This window comes from Anomalospiza imberbis, chromosome 1 (assembly GCF_031753505.1).
Source record: "Anomalospiza imberbis isolate Cuckoo-Finch-1a 21T00152 chromosome 1, ASM3175350v1, whole genome shotgun sequence".
Classification (NCBI taxonomy): domain Eukaryota; kingdom Metazoa; phylum Chordata; class Aves; order Passeriformes; family Viduidae; genus Anomalospiza; species Anomalospiza imberbis.
Genome location: NC_089681.1, coordinates 95184062 through 95203623, shown reverse-complemented (window position 1 = coordinate 95203623; position 19562 = coordinate 95184062).

Sequence of the window (19562 nt, the reverse complement as noted above, 5' to 3'; positions counted from 1 at the left end):
TCCAATTATGTATAAACTGCATTGTTTAAAACATTTTATTATTTAATGGCTCATATTTCATGTATCAATGGCACATTAAGATCAGGCAGTTATGCCAACTTCTTTACATGCTTTCCTTGGAACCCTTAGCACATTATTTTTTCCTTAAGCACAATGGTCTAAGCAAACTTCAAGTTGAAAATATGAGTAGCCCAGAATAGAAAGCCAATTTCTGTTCATGTAAATACAAGTATTTTGAGAAATCATGAAGAAATTGTCTTGAGAAAACAGGTGTTTTGAAGTAATGGTTACCTAAGTAGAAGAAACTACCCAAGGTGCCACCAGATCTCCAGGTTAGCTTCCAGAATTATTCCCGGATGCTCTTATGTCTCTTCAATAACAAATTGTATTTAATATTCAGATTCTAAAATACTCAGCTGGAAACAGACAACTGCCTAAACTTAGCTTGTTTTTCCTTACTTGAAACTGTAAGAGTAAAAACTGTGAATTAAAGCATGTTGCTGTATGAACACAATTCAGTTCCGGTCACTAAAAAACATCCTGGTTGTTCAGGAGTTAATCCATGGATATAAGCTAAACTGACCAGTGACACCAGACACTGAGTAGGGGGAGGAATGACAGGTTGGCTGAACTCCTCAGGCTGAGCAGCTGCCAGCATCAGGAAGGGACCCTTCAGGTCTCAGGATATTCTAAAAAGCCAGGCTCAGGTGTTTTTGGTAGTGGTGCCATCCTGAGGTGCTTGCTGCCTCCAGCCATAGCATTCTGCCTGACACAGGAACACCCAACCACAGCAGACCCAGCAAGATGACAGTAGGAGTGTGTGCTGGAAGAAATTTATCTAAACCTGAGGTGATAACAGGTGATTGGAGAGAGTCTTGCATCATCAAGGAAAAGTTCCTCAACCTGCATGTCTGAATGCAGTCACACAAGAATGAGCCTTTTGAGGCTTCATATGAAAGCAGATTTCTTTCTCTGGCAGATAGTAACTGAGAGAGAGCTCAGAAGGACCATTCTCTTGGTGAAAAAGTAGAGCCTACCCTAGAAACAGTGCTGCTTCGCTGCCAGACAGCAATCCTCTGTTTCAAACGAGGAGAAAAAGAACAGGTGTATTAATTTTTTCACACAGACTGGCAAAATTTCCCCATTAGGAAAAAAGCCCCTCTATTTGCTAGAACTACATTACCCATTCAGAAAACAGAAGCAGAAAAAGTTTCACACCAGATCTTTGAAGACTAAATTAATCTTTTTAGGACATCTGCTGTAGGAGAATTGAAATTGATTATGTGAGCAGCTCTAGCCACCTAGTTATGAACTAGCTTCTAGCAATTAACATTTTGGCAACCAAACCTCCAAACATCATGGGAACTTTGATTTATTTTAGAGTAAGAAATCTGATAAGAAATGTTCCTGTAGTATCTTTGGATGTGGTTTAAGCAAGCTGAAAATGGTGAACAGACATGGGATGTTTTCAAAGGGCTTTTAACTTTAATGTTGGTAGAGGTAGTAAAAACTACTGTGTAAGGTTTAGTTTTTGCAAATAGGTCCACTGACTTAAAAAAAGTAAGCAGAGCCCCCTTTCTACACTTGGCTCCATATGGCCATATTCCTATCAGGACACCACTGGGATCAACAGGACACAGAAATGAACCACCCAATGGACCAGTTTCATGACAAGCCTTAGCCATCTCTTTGCAGTTTTTTACAGGAGGAGGAGGACAGCTGTTGGTACTTCACTTGTATTTACTGCAGTAGCAAAAGTAGCAGATTGCTGCAAGTCTCCCAACCAGTCTGTTGTTCTGTCAATTGATTTTGAAAGATGAGTATTAAAATTATTTTATATTCTACATTAGGGAAATGCTGTTGCACAGAAGCAAGCATATGAAGTCCCTGCAAGACCCTGGTAAAGTGCAAATAAGCTCTAAGATACTTCTTGAACACACTGCACAATAAAAGGATAAAGTGAATCCCTATGGTAGCCAAATTCCCTTCAATTATCACATTATATATCTCATTCTACAACTACAGCCAGGGGAGCATTAAAAAGAAATATTCACTGTACTGTTCATCAAACAAGTAAATGGGTCTTAAGTGTCTTGAAATTGGCCATTCCTACCGTAATGTATTATCACCAAATCAGCTGTCCTCATCTCCATTTTTTGATTTTTTTAAAGCAACCCTGCTGCAACTGGTGGCAAAGGTTGCCTCCTGGCCCCTCCAAGCACTGGTGAGTCTCTGTTTTGGCAGCTGATGGACAGACTCAAGCTAGTGTTAATAGGAGATACAGTTTTATTGCACATCTTCACCACTCTTCCTTTCTCCTTCTCTGCTGGTCTTTGCAAACAGAACAGTGCATATCAGCATGAATGGAACACCCACTTGCCTGCAGAGGAACACCCTCTGCACTTCCAGTGAGGAACTCTGACAAACATGCCCAAGCCTACAAACATGCCCATCCCTGGGCAGTAGTCACATGCTTTGCACCAGGGAGCAGGAACCAGGACCATGGAGGTTGATGATTACACTCCTCTCTGTACTTGGTCTGCTACCATCTCCAGAGACAAACGGAGAAAAAGCCCTGAAGCAAACATATCAGAGCAGGAATCAGCCTGACAACTGGCAGAGATACATGAACCCTTCTTCAAACCATTACAGCTTTGTGAACAATGGGCAAAGTTCAGAGTGAGGAAATAAACAAATAGCAGTCCTGGTTCAACTTTTTACCTGTGTAGCTGCTTACTTAGGTAAGACCTTGAACCAGGACTGCTTAACCCACAGCCTGCTCTTCTGTCAAACAGGTCCAGCTGGCTGCAATTATTTCTTCCCCACCTGCTCTTGAGATGCCTTTGGTGTGTCCCATGGCATCAAGGTCACCTCAGCAGTTGGCTGCATCAGAGGAGTCCATAGACAGCTCCCAGTCCACCTACATATCCTTGCCCATATCCAGCAATGCAGCCAGAAGTTCTCACCACAGCAAACTTCAAGAGTAGAGCTGCTTTGTCTTAAGAAAATATGTAATAGAAGAATGTCTCCACAGATGGGATCTGCACAGTGTGCCATGGGAAAGTACCATGCAGGCTCTATTCATCGTTGATCCAATGCATGGTGCTCAGCATAAGAAGGGACAGATTCCTCTTTTTATTCCATCTTACTAAAAGGGCTATTTTATTAAGCTGGTTTTTGTTGGACCTTTCTTGACATGATGCAGAAAGAGCTCTGTACCATCTCCCTCTCTCATGCACTTCACTCCTCCCTGGGGCAAAATGCTCACTAATTACAGGATCAATTGTGTTCCACAAGAAGCTGCTTATTACCAGAGAGAGAGCTGGGAAAGAAGGAGTGTGGTGGGTTGATCCTAGGCAGCAATGAAGCCCCCACTGCCACTTGGTCACTCGCTCCTTCCTGCAGGACGACGAAGAGAATCAGCAGGGTGAAGCCATGGGGAGAATACCTATGGTTTGACATAAAAATCTTGTAGTGAATAAAAATAACATAAATAAGTGATGCAAAGTCAACCATCCACCACATCCCACTAAGAGACCAGTCCCCAGCCACTCTCTGAGCAACAACTACTTTGGAAGAAACTTCCTGCCCACAGCCTGGTTTTATTTCTGAGTGTGATGCTATGGGTCCAGCATGTCCCTTTTATCACCTGGGTCAGCTGTCCTGGCTGCTTCCCCTCTCAGCCTCTTGTGACTCCCAGCCTGTTTACTGGAGGAGAGGGCAGAGTGAGTAACAGAGGTGGCCTTGATGCTGTGCAACCACAATTCAGTGATGGCTAAAACACTGGTGTGCTGCCAGCACTGTTCTAGTCAAAAACACAACACCATATGGGCCACTCAGGAAAAAGCTGACTCCATCTTAGCCAGAGCCAACACAGGGCATGAAATGCCATTTGGGAGATCCTCAAGCTGGCTTTTTCGCTGAACAAGTGAGGGTGCAAATGCAGCGTCCAAAGTGTCAGGAGAACTATCCCTAGCCTACTCTGACTCATTTTCTCTCCACTATAGAGTAAATAAGAAGCAGAGAGAGAAAAGAAAAATGACAGAGAAACTACAGCTTCATCATGATTCAAAATACTGCCAGGTGACCTGGAGTCAGTAGCATTACAGCACCCAAACTGTTTTTCTGTTCTAGGACAAGGACAAAGTGCTCCTGGTGGCATTTACACACTGTAGCACACACCTGACTTGTTTCTGGTAGATAAGCTCAACAGCTCTTGTACATTTAAAAACAGAATAAAACTAAATTCATGCTCTCCTTACTATGAGCAAAGAGTGCAGAATGGGAAAAAAAAAAAAAACCAAAGACCATCTTTATTGCAAGAGTAATACATGAGTCAAAGATAATTTAGACAAGACAGACACAAACACTGCAGACTGACTTTTCTGGTACCCCAAGGAGTTGCAGTTACAGGTGGTTTTGCTTCTGCTTAATACAGAATCTATCCCGGAGAGAAAATTAACATCTTCATGTGTCCTTTGAGCCACTCTGGCTAGCCCCAAGAGTGGGCCCCTTGGGGGCCCATGCCACTGCACCTCTTCCCCAGTTGTGGAAGGTCAAATCTCCAGTGCTCAGCTGACACTTGTGCTACCTATGCTGGTAGTGTCCCTTGGCACCCTTTGCCCCTCTATGCCCTTGTAATTTCAGATGCCTTTTGCTAGGCGTGCTTGGAATATGCACCCAAATGTCTCCTGCTGGCAAAGACCATGTGGAACACTAAATTGAGCTGATGTGGGAGGGCTTCCAACATTACCCAAGCTGCATAAAATACCTAAAATACCTGTCATAACTCTTAGCACCTCCCCTCTGCCACAAATGTCTCACAGAAGAAGCAGGCAGGCCACTGCCAGTCAAGGTTTCAGTCTTAAGAGCATATTTGCAAAAGATCTTTGTTTCAGATGAGGAAGCACAAGCTTTTTCTCAAAAAAAAAAAAAAAAAAAAAAAAAAAAAAAAAAAAAAAAAGACAAAGAATCAGATTACCACACTCATGGCTTTTTTTATTACTGTCATTGCTCACAAACCCACATCTTGCTGTTAGAGCATGCATCCTATGCCCAGTGTTTCTCAGTGTTATTGCCTATATTTGCCCAAATCAACTCACTTTTTATGCAACTATACTAAGTGCTTTCCACTCATTCAAGGTGAATTTAAACTGCCTGTATCAGGGAGACACTCCAGTTGCCTCCTCTGGGAAAAATTGTGTCTGAAGCTAGAAGGAAACATTAGCATAACTGCAGTTTGGTCACAGGAAACTAGGAAACTTTACCCACAGTTCTTTATGCCATCTGGAAATGCAGAATGGGCATTTTCCACTGTGTGACCAATGTGTCTGTGCCTCTTCAGCACAGACTCTCTTTATCAAATATTTTAGAAAAATACTCTTTCCATCACGCACCACAGCACATGCCATTTTTAATATCTGTACAAAAAATGCACATTCTGCTCTGGACCACAAGGTCCCTGGAAGAGTCACCCCAGGCTGTGGGATCTGAACCTGTGAGGTCAGCTGCCTGTCCTTGTGCTGTAGGGGCAGCCCCTCCTGTTACACTGTTACTTCGTTTGCTTCAAGAAAGCTCCTCTGTGCACATGTAAGGAGCAAGGCCACCACAGGGTGGTTTGAACAGCCCCCAGATGCAGTGCCAGGCATGCTAGTGAAACATGGGGTTAGAACTAGAAGATATTAATCATAGAAATTAGAAGGTATTGAATAGTAATAGGCATATAAAATAATGGATATTGCTTAGGGCCACATCCTTAGGTTACGTGAGAATATACCATATCCTGGCCTATGGGAAAGGAAGAGACTACGTGCAGAGCAGCAAGGAGAGACCTGATAAGGAGGAAGAATGTATATGAAAAACAGGATACAGGGTGTAAAGACAACTGAAAAATGGGGCTCCTTATGTTCTGGGAACAGATGGATCCTGACCCCTGGCTTGGACCGTGGCCAAGGAATCAATGGGCATGTGCAAAGCAGTGGGGTCGAAAAGTCAGCCTGAAGAAGACCATTCTTACTTCATCCCTTTTACGACCCCCGAAGCCTGGGACGACCACCAGAGACAGCTGCGCAGGCGCAGAGGACCGACAAGCTGATTAGACAAGCTGATTAGCATACAGAGCGGAGAGGGAGGGGAGCCAGGAAATGACCCATGGGGAAACTTAATGCATATGTAACACTCCAGGGGATAAAAGAACACGTGTGTAAGCAAGGGGCACGCATGTATTTGGAGAAATGTCCCACGTGCTTCCGGCCGAATAAACATACCTACTTTAAAACTCACTTTGTCTTTGAGTTTTAGAGTCTGGCTCCGCGTGTCACTAGCAGCAGGCCACCAGGCCAGAGAATCAGACCCTGCTCCCACTCCCACCAGGGACAAACACCTCCAGCTCCCTCCTGCAGCCTTTCCAGAGGCGAGCTGAGTGGTGAATACTCCTTCATCCTCACTATCCAAAGGCAGTGAAACAAGGCTGGAGCAGAAAAAAGCATGGGAAGCAACATCTTTTACCAGCCATGTCCAGGAAACATAGCTGGAGATTTCTGGATCACCAGATAATAACTCTGTCAACAGCAGCTGGGCGGGTGATTTCACAAAGACGTGAATTACATGCCACCACCACCCACCAGACCAGCCTCCGAAGTCACCTTTCTGCTGCTCCTGCATTTATCCCGGTGCAATATGCTTACAGGGAAAATTACACCCTGTGCTCTGTTACAGCTACTTAGCAGTACTTGATGCCCACAGCACACACTGAACATCTGATCAAGATTATCCTTAACCTTTTCAGTTTTCTTTCTGTAGATACTTGCAGAAAGGGGCTGGCTGAAAACTTCACAATAAGGGGACTTTTGAGCAGCAGTGCCAAAACTTTTATTATTTTTATTAAAGAACACTTTTATTAAAGGCAGAGCACCTCCATCAAGGATCAGGTTTCCAACAGCTGGAATTATCCTTTTCTCTTCAAAAGATACAGAATCCGAAATTTGAACCATGAGCAAACATCCAGGCTTTTAATATTCACCTCAAATGACTTTGTCTATCAAAGGAGCACCAGCTGTCAGACACCACTGACCCGAATGCCTTTTCCCCTGCCCGAGGAATTTGCATTTCACTCACCACGTCTTTCCATGCTTTTAAATAACAACTTGTTGGTCTACTGATGTTACCATATGAAAGAAAAGTGATGCGTTCACTAGGAAGTACTCCAGTGGAGCAAGCTTTCAGTGAATTGCATTATGCTGAATCAAAAGATGGGTAAATGTCAAAGTTTGCTCCAAGAACCATCAGTACCATCTGGGAATGATGCATATAAAAGCTGATGACCTAGCAAAGCCAGATGGTTTTTTCTGCACTCTGTATCCCTCTGAATCATGACTGCAAAGTGACACAAGAGAAGCTACCTGAGAGGGAAGGACCAAACACAGCATGACTCAAAGACCCAGCCCAACAATTTGTTAGCAAAAATACCATGATTGTGCTGCAAGCACTTTTACCTAGCCCTCTTCTCTTCAGAGAAAACTTTTAGTATTGACCATGCCTCTGCCAGTGTTATAAATGAAAAGTGATCCAGCCAAATTAAAAAAAAAATAAAAATAATTTATTTTAGCAATAGAGATCTAACTTAGCCAGCCACACGGAAAAGGACAATGCCGAGCCCGGGATCGGCGCTGGGTGCAAGACACAGAGATCAGCCTCAGCAGACGTTTCACTCTATGCCCCCACACCACCATCCTGGTACAAGCGATTTTTATAGGGAAAATTTTGCCTGAAGCCAGGATTTCGGCATTCAGTCCTTTGTTTCATTCAAAGTCCCATAAGTTGATGAGATTTCCTTCTCGGCGACAAGGTAGAACAACTTGAAGTCTGGTGTAGTGGAAACTCTTGATGAAATTTACGGGAACAGAGTATTCACATGTATCGGCCCGGGGGGATGTTCCTGATGTCCGTCTCGGGTCGTTCACGCGATGATCAGCGCCTGGGTGTCTCCATATCGCCTCAGATAAGGCCCATCTCCTGGCGAGCTACATCCCCTTGCTTGTAAATCAGGTTTCAACACACAGTTTTGCCTGAGAAGGGGGGCTTCTAATGCCAAAGGGTACATCCTAACAACTACTTAATATAATATATATATCATGCAAAAAAATGGCGCGAATTATACCTGTTACATATAACAGCCAGGAAGAAAAAAAAAAGCAAACCCACAAAATTTACAGTACCATTTGCATCCTGCCTTCTGATCTGCAGTCAAACAAGCTGCCATGTTGGCCCAGGAGCGCTTGCCTCCTTGTCTTCCAGGACTAAATTCCTGTTTTCTTTCTTACCACACATTTCATATTCAGCTTCTCTTTGAGATTTCCTCTCTCTGGCCTCACCTCCATTCCAAAGCAACCCTGCGCCAGACATGCTTGGAGTATGTGACCAAAGGATTCCTTACCCCTGGTATATAAAATCTTATTTGTCAGCAAAGAGGAGGAAAAGAGGCTCTATGTAAAATCCAAAGAGAGTAATGCATTTCTACAACAGTTGTTCTATCTCGCCACACCACAGCCTTTTACAGCATGGCAGTGAACTTGGAGCTTAGGTCTTATAAATATTTCAACATGCTTTTATGTCCTATCCTGCTACTCTGACTTCTCCTTCCAGCAGTGGTGGGACTGGAATTTCCCTAGGAAAGAGCAATAGACACATGCTTTGGATACCATTTTAGCACACACTGTGAAGAGTTCACAGCACAGGTCTGCAATACTGAAATAGGATGGAAGCAGATGACCTCAGCCTCGAGGTCATCCTAATTTTATTTTCACTTCATGTTCTTCATATCAAGAAGACATATTTAGACTGAAAGTGACTAAATTCTAGGCTTTTTACTGAAAGAAAGTAGCATAGAGCATATTTTAGAATGGAAAAAGAATTTATTGTCAAATCTTCTCTTTTGGTCCTTTCTCAAACCTCCTCAGGACCTGTTTTTGTACTCATTGCCAAAATGAACTTCTTGTTATCCTTTTAGTAAATTAAGCATTCTTATTGCAGTAAATGCTCTTATGATCATTGGTGGTTTACGGGTTCTCAGCTAGCCCTCTGCTTTTGAAACAAAACAAAACCAAAGCGTCTGTGCTCAGCTTCCCTTAGCCCATGGGTGCTTGCCCAACATGGACTATGCTTTTAAACTATGGCTCATCTAACATCCCCAGATTTCAGACCCTGGAAATGTATGCAACAGCTCAATTCTGAACTTCTAAGTCCTCTGAGAAGGGAGAGACTAGAGGACAGCAAAGCAAAACGAAGCATGCTAGTTCTATTATAAGTAAATACATTGTTAAGCAAAGTCTGTTTGGTCTTGCCATTTGTCTCTTCTATTCTTAGACTTTCTGAAGTTTGGAACTTTTCCATGGCTACTTTTGGCTTTAAAGACACTTGTTTTTATTTCATAAACCCAGCTGTGCACTATTGGCTCCAGATCTGAACTAAGAGGGCCATTCACATCAGCTGCTGAGCCCACAAAGTAGAAGAACCAGCCCTTTGAAGGTGGAAATGCATGGTAAATATTTTTCAGTCTCTTTCACACTTTTAATTGCCTGTCCTTCATTGCTGTGCCAGCTAGATAGTGTATTTTTTTTTTGTTGTTTGTTTTGACCACACTGATTTACCTCACAAAAATGAGGGGCTAATTACAGAAAGCCTTTATCAAGTCATGCTTGTTTTCAGTTGAACTCTAACCTGGCCATTGCTAAAATGTGGCACTACAAAGATGTAGTGGGATTCCTGCAGATTGGTTGGGAGTATAATGCTTGCTCCTCTGCATTTTCAGCTGGTTCTTTATCCTTGCAAGCTCTTCACTACAAATAGGACTCTATGGCTTTGTTCAAGATAACTGGGCACAAGCAGACAGATCAGCTTTGCCTCTGGGGGAAAAATACTCTTGCTTGAGGGAGATTTTTAGCTCTTCTGGAAGGAGGGAAAACAAGGAAGACTATGGTTCTTATGAGAAGTAAAAATACTACAGCTCTACCTACTACTACTACCTAGCCTTAAAGGAAAGAATATTTACTGTTGACAAATAAACAGGTAAGAAGCACCATTTGTTCCTTATTACTTATGCAACAGAACAAAAAGGCTGTATGGTTGAAGCTAGTGGCTACATACAAAAGTGTGAAAAATGCATATTTTATGATTGGCTTTTCGCAAATATTAAATTGAATACTATATGTATTATGTTATATTGATTAGAAGTGCTGTATTAACATTTTAATAGTATGGTATATGTAGTTTTGTAGTTAAAATAGAACCTATGTATGTGGGGTTTTTTTACTAACTCAAGCAAGAGATGAGATAGTGAAGAAACTCTTCACACAGAGATGACAATGAAGGGGGCCCATAAAGAATTACGGCCTCCTTATCGGAAAAGACAAACATTCTTCCACCTTCTCTCCGTCTTTATAGAACCACCAGGATTAAGGGGAAGAAGTTGACAAAAACCAGAAAAGTTCTTAATTTGCAAGGAATTTATGCATCATGTATGAGATGTATGAATATGCAACAGGCTACTGCTTTTAAAGATTTTTCCTTTGTTCCCAAGGCATGCTTATTGGGCTTAAGTGCCCGAGAGCATCTGGACGTCCGTAATTCTTTGCTTTTTATTGTCTTGTAATTGTCCTAACTCTAAATTTTCATTACTCTAATTGTATTACTATTTTTATAACCATTTTATTATTATTAAACTTTTAAAATTTTAAAAAACCAAGTGATTGGCGTTTATAACAAATGGTAGCAGAGGATGGTTCCTAACACCTCTCTGCCGGTGCCTTAGGAGAGTCAGAGTGAGAAGACACGTCCTGCCCTGATTAGGCAGCCTCGCTCTGCTCCCCTGGTGCTGCCGACAGATACAGGTTACGATCAGATGGACAAAAGGAGACAATAAAACAAAGAAAATGGAAAGGATTCCCTAAAACCGCGGTAATTGGCCCCTAAGACCAAAGTGTACACGAAGAACAAAGACCCAAGGACAAGGGATAGGTAAGTATTTGTTGGGATGGGGTGGATAAGGGGGGATGAATGTGTGTGAATGGGGTGGATAAGGGGGGGATGAATGTGTGTGAATGAGAGGCGGGCTGGTTACCCCAGACCTGCTAAGTGAGAGCGGTAGTCTCCTATGCTGCGTTTCCGTCTTTTTCGCGAGAAAAGCGGCCAGTACAGAGACGAAGCGAATTATAAAAGAGTGAGAGAATCCCCCCGGCGAGATTGAATTGAATGGGCTGGGTTGAGGGATTAATATTCAAGAGCACCCAGGGTTGCTGCTGGGTTGAGATATTAATCCTCAAGAGCACCCAGGGCTGACAAAAGGTACCTTTACTTGTTGTGTACGCGACAGTGGGTCCCGCACCAACAAGTCCCCTGAGGGTGGGGGCTTAGGCAAAACCCTGCAAAACTCAGGGCCCTTCCCAGAGGCCCAGCGGTACTGAAACCCAGAGAGGCTGCCCCCAAAGCAAGGATGGCTCAGTATCGTAGGACCTTTTAGCACCGCGGCTGCGTAAAGTAGTCGTCTAACCCATTCCCCCGGGGGGAGGGGGTGTGGGGAGTCCAGATCGGGCAAGGTACGGAGGTCCGAACCCCTGACTCTGAGGCTATCTCTAGGGAAGAGGGATAGCCAAACCTCGGGGAGGTGGAAGGGGTCAGGGTGGGGGCTTACACGATTCACGATTCTCTGGCAACAGAAATCCCTTTGTGTAAGTCTAAGAGGTTTGCTAACATTTCCTTCCTCTGTGCAATAAAATAAAGGGAAATGTAGAAGTATGAATGGACAGGCCTGAGGGTGTAGATGTGTGTGTGCGAAAGTAAGTGGAAAATAAAGGTGAGTAAATAGAAATTAGTGAAAGATATGCAATGTAGATTGCTTGTTTTGAGTTAAATAAAAGTAAGTGTGCACGAATGAAAGTATATGTAACAGTATTGTGAAGTTTAGAAGTATGAATTAACAGGCTTGAGGGTGTGAATGTGAGTGAGAGTGAGGGAGAGATAAAGGTGAGTAAATGGAAATGAGTGGAAGATATGTAATGTAGATTATTTTGAGCTTTATTTTTTTGAGGGAGGTGTATTATGTTGAATGGTTTGTGAGAGAAAGGATTTTTTGCATGGTAGTTGAAAGAAGGTAGTATTTAGGTTGTTAGAAAATGTGAGGAAGATTTTGGAAAAAAAAAAAAATGGGACAGAAAACCAGTAAAAAGGAAAAGGGAGTGGAACAAAAGGGAACCACACCACTCGCAGCCGAGCCGCTTGTCCCGGGCCCTGGCTCGCCGCTTGTTTCAGCTCCGTCTGTCCCAGTCCCGGCATTTGTCCCAGGTCCCAGCGAGCCGGTCGTTTCGGCTCCGCCTGCCCCAGTGCCGGCGCCTGTCCCGGTGCCTGTTTCGCTGCCCGCAGCCTTTGTACCAGTCCCCGTCTCGCTGCTCGCGGCTGCCCAACCGGTCCCTGCCCCCATCCCGCCCGGCTGGTCCATGGCCGCTCCGCCGGCCGCGCCTGGCGGGCTCTCGTCCGTCCCGTCTGTCCCATCCTTGGCAGCTCCTCCTGCGGCTGTTTCCTCTGCCCCATCCCCAGCGACTCTGACCGTGCCAGCTGCTCTGGGCACCGCCGCTGCTGCTTCGCCTCTGCTGGGAACAGCTGACCCAGCCGCCATTAACTACGCTCCTGGCTGGTATCCCCTAGAAATGCCCCCTCGTTTGGCGGTTCCGGCAGCGAGCCCTGCCCACGCTCCCCTGAGCTCCGTTCCCCTGGTAACCGCAGCTCCAGCTCAAAGAAAATCGCACCTGGAGGACGCCCCTTATAGGAACACGAGAAGTTCAGTTAGAAAACAACATTCTCCAGACTCTTCCTCACAACACGAGAGAAAGACTATAGAAAAAGACTGGGATCTGTTTCCACTAAGAGAAGTCCCGATGGGAGGGGGTGGAACTGAGTTTGTAAATGCTCCTTTAACTTCTTCTGAGGTCAGGAATTTTAAAGAGGAAATCAAAGGGATTTTAAAGGATCCCATAAGCACTGCTGAACAATTAGACCAATTTTTAGGTTCAAGCATTTATGCCTGGGAAGAAATGTGGTCGATAATAAAGATACTATTTTCTCCAGAAGAAAGGGAAATGATCAAAATTGCAAACAAAGAAGCCGGGAGTAATAAAAAAAAACCACATCCCCTCCCTGGAGAGGACAAAATGCCAACTGCACCTCCTGAGCAGGGTCGAAATAATGAGGAGGGGAGAAAACATATGAATGAGTATTGTAATTTAATAATCAAGAGAAAAAAAGGGGCATCATCTCGAGGGCAAAATGCTGAAGAGACTTTTGAGGCACAACAAGGGAAAGGGGAGGCTCCAACTGAATGGTTGGACAGACTTGGGAGAAATATAAGGCAACGTTCCAGAATGGATCCTGAGACTGATGTGAGAAAAGCTTTGTTAAAGATTAACTTTGTGCTTAGCCAGATAATGGAAAAAATTGAAGATCAGCATAACAAATCATTAGATGATTTACTAAAGGAGGCTCAGAAAGTTTATGGCCAAAGCCAAACTAAAAGCAAGGATTGTGGCAGTCACCATGTGAGAAAACAATTACAAGAAAAAAATCAAAAACACACAAACACTACTAGATATGACAGTAGTAGAGACAGGGGAACAGAAAAAAAATAAAACCCCAATACAAACCAAGTCTCAGGAGCATTCCAGGAATGTCTGCTTTTACTGTAAGAACAAAGGACATTATAAGAGAGATTGTCCTAAGAGAGCAACAGATCTGAAAATCTTCTGAGAGAAGAGCAAAGAAGAAGAATGGGGATATTAGAGGCTCTATTTTTTTAAGGGAAAAATACCATCTAGAGTCTGTGATAACTTTAAAAGTGGGTCCCCAAGAAAAAAAAAAAAGGATTAGAATTTGTAGTAGACACAGGGGCAAAAAGAACCTGTCTGTTAAATATTCCAAAATATTATAGTGTGAGCAAAGATACTGTAAAAGTAACAAGAGAAAAAAAATTAACAAGGAAGTTTGGGCTAGAGAAGGAAATAGGGAAGGATGCTTCATACTGAGCAAATGTTTTAATTGAGCTGTTGATTCAGCTAATTCTTTTCCCATTACTGTGTACAAGTAGTTTAAATTATTTCTTTCAATTTGCATTGTGATTTTTCATCTTGAAATTTGTAACTTGCTATACTCTAAAGTTGAGAAACTAGTTTACAGCTGTGACATAACCAGACCTACTTTTAATTTATTTTGAATTGATGTGAAGCTGTTCAATCACATGGTTCTCAGTGTGTAAAGTTAAACTAAAGGTAACACCAGCTACTTGGCAGGTCAATGAGAAACATTTTTTTTCTTCCAGCCAGTCCTTTTACATGTACCCAAATGTGTTTTGCTTTTTTAGTTTTTTTGTTTTGTTTGTGTTTTTGGAAGTGCTGACTACTTGCAGTGCACCTAGAACAGCAGCTAGAGTTGTGCATGCATAGCACTTTTGAAAAATAAGGCTCATTTTTTTAACCTCGAATTGGAGATGGCTACATATATAAATGGGAACACACAAAGCTGGATGAAGAAAAGGTTTCAGTATCTTCTAATGTAAGCTGTTAATTTGTTACTTTCAGCATCACTGTGGGTGTGTGACACACACACACACATTAAAAAAAAAAAAAAAATTGGTGGGGGGAATCTCTGCTTGCTGTAGTTTTATTTCTGGAATGAGTTAAACAGCTATGAAGAAGTTGTGGGTTCCTTGTGTGGTTTACCCAAGCCTGCAGGGAGGGCTTGGTCGTGATTCCTTCTGTGCTGCAGGTAGCCCTGCAGCGTGGCAGCAGTAGCTTGCCTCTAGTGAGTTTGCAGGCAGGGTGCTTCACCACTGCAGTGCTCAGGTGCTGTTTCCTATTGTGACATTACAGCTTAAATTCAAGAGTGCCTCTTTCCATCCAATTATTGTTTGTAACACAAGAGCCTCTTTGAACAGCATTTCCTAGCAGTCAAAAAGAAGGTATTGCAGAGACAAATTCCTTACTTTCTGTCTCCCCCCCACTGTATTCATGTTTTGTCCATTCTCTTTTTAAAATATGGATTTGTAAAACTCATGCTCTGTGTTCTCAGATGCCCTTCCCAAATCAAACCTTGGCTTCGTTGCAAATTGCAGTACACTAACTAACATTGTCTTAAATTTTTTGGTACAAGTAGAGTCACTTTGGAAGTAAGTTGTTGTTTACCTTGTTCTTATAACCTTTTTGAGGTTGTGAATGGAGAAAATTGTGATAGAAAAACAAGTCTTTAGTTTTAGTACTGTGTTAGCTGTGAGTGGCTTGTAGCCTTGGTGAAGAGTGCCATGAATTGCATGCTTGCAAAACGCACATAACAAAAGTAATTTAATTTGTAAAGAAGTTGAAAAAGGGGGAGGGGTGGTTGGCAGACTTATCTCTCTGAGACATTAGAATGTGGACTGATGTTAGAAGGTGGACTGATGCTGGAATGTGGATGTTAAAATGCGAAGAGAGAGAAAGAAAGGGAAAAAAAAAAAGAGAGAGGGAGGTGAAGGACAGAGTTAAACGCAAGACTGTTAAAATAAATAAATAAATAAAAGAAAGGGACCACCACTAGAGATTAAGATCAAGGCAGAGATAGCTGACTTTCACAAAGTGATTTATTTGTTTAAGCAAGAACTCTTTTCTCTTTCTGGTTTTTGTTGTTAAGAAGAGGAGGCTTTTTGTTCTGAAGAATGAGTTAAATGTTGCCCAAAAAGTAAAAAACAAAAGATGTGATTCATGTCGTGTTAAAATTGGCCTGGTCTTTCTATTTAACTACTTATAGCTCACAAGAAGAATTGGCCTCTGCAGCTATTAAAACAGCTGGATACAAGAAGAAGAAGCAGCTGTAGAAAAAGCTTTTAGTTAAACCCAGAAAGTTTTGAAGAAAACTAATGGTAAAAGTTAATGCAGTATTGTTTTTCTTTTAACACTGTGTTATTAAGAAGTCCTTTCTAGGTACCACTAAAGCAGCAATCTGAACCACGGAAAGAGGGTGAATTCACGACAGCAAAATCAAAAAACTTGTGAAGAACCTTGAAAAATGGACTATCGCATCTAAACCGGGTGATATCAAATTGACTTTCGACTGGGACTGGGTGGTAATAGTCTGGGAAAACCCAAATGAACCAAAGAAAGTACAAAAAAATAACACCTAACTGAGAAATAAAGCAAAGCTTACATCACTGGTTTTAAGCACTGCCTAAATAAGTCCTCAAACGCCTCCACACCTCCATAGGAGAGGAACATTACCACTTCAAACAGGAAGATCAAGATTATTTTAATCAGAGTTCTCACATTCTAGCCTTAGCCTGTGACTTATACAAGGAAGAAGGGAAATTACCATCAGTATTATACTGTATACTTTATTTGATTAATCCCAGTGCTGGACACGCTAACTGGGTTATAAGTAAATGTTCAAATTATGAGAATAATTGGTATTGGAGCTCACAAAATCTATGTTTTCATTGCAATAAGTATTGAGTACTGAATCTATCCCCTATAGAGATAGAACTCAAAGCAACTGAGGTAATAACTTTGTTTTGTGGATGGGAATTATCAGTGCCTGTTGACTGAGAGATACTTGAAGAATGGTAAGAAACCTCAGTTAAAGAGTGTTGAAAAGGACTTGCCTAAAAATATTTAGTAAAAAGAGTAACAAAGGAAACAGGGCAAGCCTGGATTGACCACTGTACTCGCCACCGAGAAGATCACACATACCTGCTATGGGAAGCAACTCCATAGGCAGGGGAGGTGGGGGTATAAGCCATACCAGACCTCTGTTATTCCTGTTTCTGTCTCTCATTTGTTGTCTTTTACCTTTTGAGATACTGGCAAGATCGTGTCACAAATGCTACAAAAAATATTACATGGAAAGAAACCAAAGTTCCTTTTTTGTTACACACTCCCATGTCAACAGCCACTGTCATAACCCATCCAAACTGAGTACCTGCAGGAAAAATGGGGAAAAATATTGAATTACAAAGAACTTAGGAAAAAGTGGTAATAGATGGGGCATTGAATGTCCAAAATGAGAGAGATCAATTTGTTTTACATTTGATTTCAGGAATACAGTCCAAGATTAGGCAAAAAGGCCATTAGTAAAAAAAAAAAGTAAAATCAGCACAGCAATCTACCTCTGTATTAAACCCAAATTATATACTGAATCATATTATAAGACTCCAAGCAGTCATAAAAAAGATAACAAACAAAGCCGCTCAGGCATTAGAATTAAAGGAATAACCCAGATACCGGTCCAAAAGTGGGAAAACAATGTTAAAAACTAACTGATGGGATAATGTATTGAAGAATGGATAGTGAAAGAAATTAGGATTACAACTGTTCTGATGTTTCTTCCTTGTTTAATCCCATCTTTAATTTGATTACTAACATAGTCTAAAGAATGCAATTAGGTAAGAAATATTGCTCAAGCCAAATGATTTATAAAGAATAAGAGGAGGGATTGTGAAAAATGCATATTTTATGATTGGCTTTTCGCAAATATTAAATACTATATGTATTATGTTATATTGATTAGAAGTGCTGTATTAACATTTTAATAGTATGGTATATGTAGTTTTGTAGTTAAAATAGAACCTATGTATGTGGGGTTTTTTTACTAACTCAAGCAAGAGATGAGATAGTGAAGAAACTCTTCACACAGAGATGACAATGAAGGGGGCCCATAAAGAATTACGGCCTCCTTATCGGAAAAGACAAACATTCTTCCACCTTCTCTCCGTCTTTATAGAACCACCAGGATTAAGGGGAAGAAGTTGACAAAAACCAGAAAAGTTCTTAATTTGCAAGGAATTTATGCATCATGTATGAGATGTATGAATATGCAACAGGCTACTGCTTTTAAAGATTTTTCCTTTGTTCCCAAGGCATGCTTATTGGGCTTAAGTGCCCGAGAGCATCTGGACGTCCGTAATTCCTTGCTTTTTATTGTCTTGTAATTGTCCTAACTCTAAATTTTCATTACTCTAATTGTATTACTATTTTTATAACCATTTTATTATTATTAAACTTTTAAAATTTTAAAAAACCAAGTGATTGGCGTTTATAACAAAAAGCAAACCCTAATATTGTTCAAATTGTTTATCTAGAAGCTTTCTAGAGCAGTAATACTGCTAGAACACTCAAGCTTTGCAAAACGTGCTTAATTTTTCTTTCTACAACGAGGACTACCTGCAAGAATGGGAAAAAATAAGGCTGTACAGAGACACTACTATTATGGGAATCAGGTAGCAATTCGGAGGTTTGCTTTGATGTCAGAATTTCACCTCAGAGATTAACACACCCTCTCAAATGAGGTGGGGAAGGTCAAGAAGGAAAGCAGTTAAGTTTATTACAAAAGATTCTAAGTGGTAGGCTTACAGCAACTGAAATAATTCCTAGTTCAGAAATTTTTTGTGGATGAAGACACATATGTGGCATATCTAGCATATGTGATTACTCAAAGTAATTGACTAAGGTAATTTATTGCCCAACAGTGATATGCTCCTAACCCTACAGACACAGTGAAATGAAAACCTCTTCATTTACATCAGGCAACAGTCCCAGCATCCAGAAGAAAGATACCTCTGTAATAGATGCACCGTGCTACAGCTTCCCAGTGTGGCTTGGAGCACACCTCTCACATACACTCACCCGAAACACAGCAGTAAATTATAGTCAATCACTTCATAACATAAAATCATGCTACATTTCAGGATTGTTTTGGACTTTATATCTGTCTGTTGAAAATGCCAGCCCCCTCCCTGATAGATGCCTGACTCTGTGTTATTATTTATGAGGCAGTACTGCTTCCCTGTTCTGTGGATGCAAGTGATGTTGTCTTCCTGTTGTTGCACACTTTCCTGATTCAAATTGAGACACATCAATTATTCTTGTCATTGGAACTTCTTACCCAGTGAAAAACAGGAACGTATGCTAATATTCTGAAGTAATTTAGGTATCTGTTCATTCTGATGCCTTTTGCACAAGGTACACAATAATTTTCAGAAATTCAGAAAGACAATCCACAAAGATGTATTGAACTGTACAGAGATCTTCCTATCTCCATGCTGAATGACATTAATTAATAAATCACTAACCTACTTATTCACTATATCTTTGCAGCACTGAAATGAAGATGTGTTCAAGGAAGATTAAGGGCAGAACAGCATAGTACTGACTCCAAGATTTTACAGTCAAGTGTCACACTGACAAAAAATGTTAGGGGAAAACAAATGTGTTTGTATCATGTCAAAACAGAACCTGGAAAAAAAAAAACTATTGCTCCAGGAAAAAAATAGAAAGCTGGGTATGTTCATCTAAGTGGGCACTGTATTTCCTGGAGCTGAAAAAGAACTGTTGGTTTCAGAGAAGGCAAAGCCATTATTTTGGATAGAAAACTACATCCTATATAGTGAACTTACCCAATTACAAATGTTTTCAATGTATGAAAATGTATTTATTTTAATATTAAAACAATAAGATTTGTTGCCTTTTTGGCTTGTATGTTCTTAGAATAAACCATTCTGT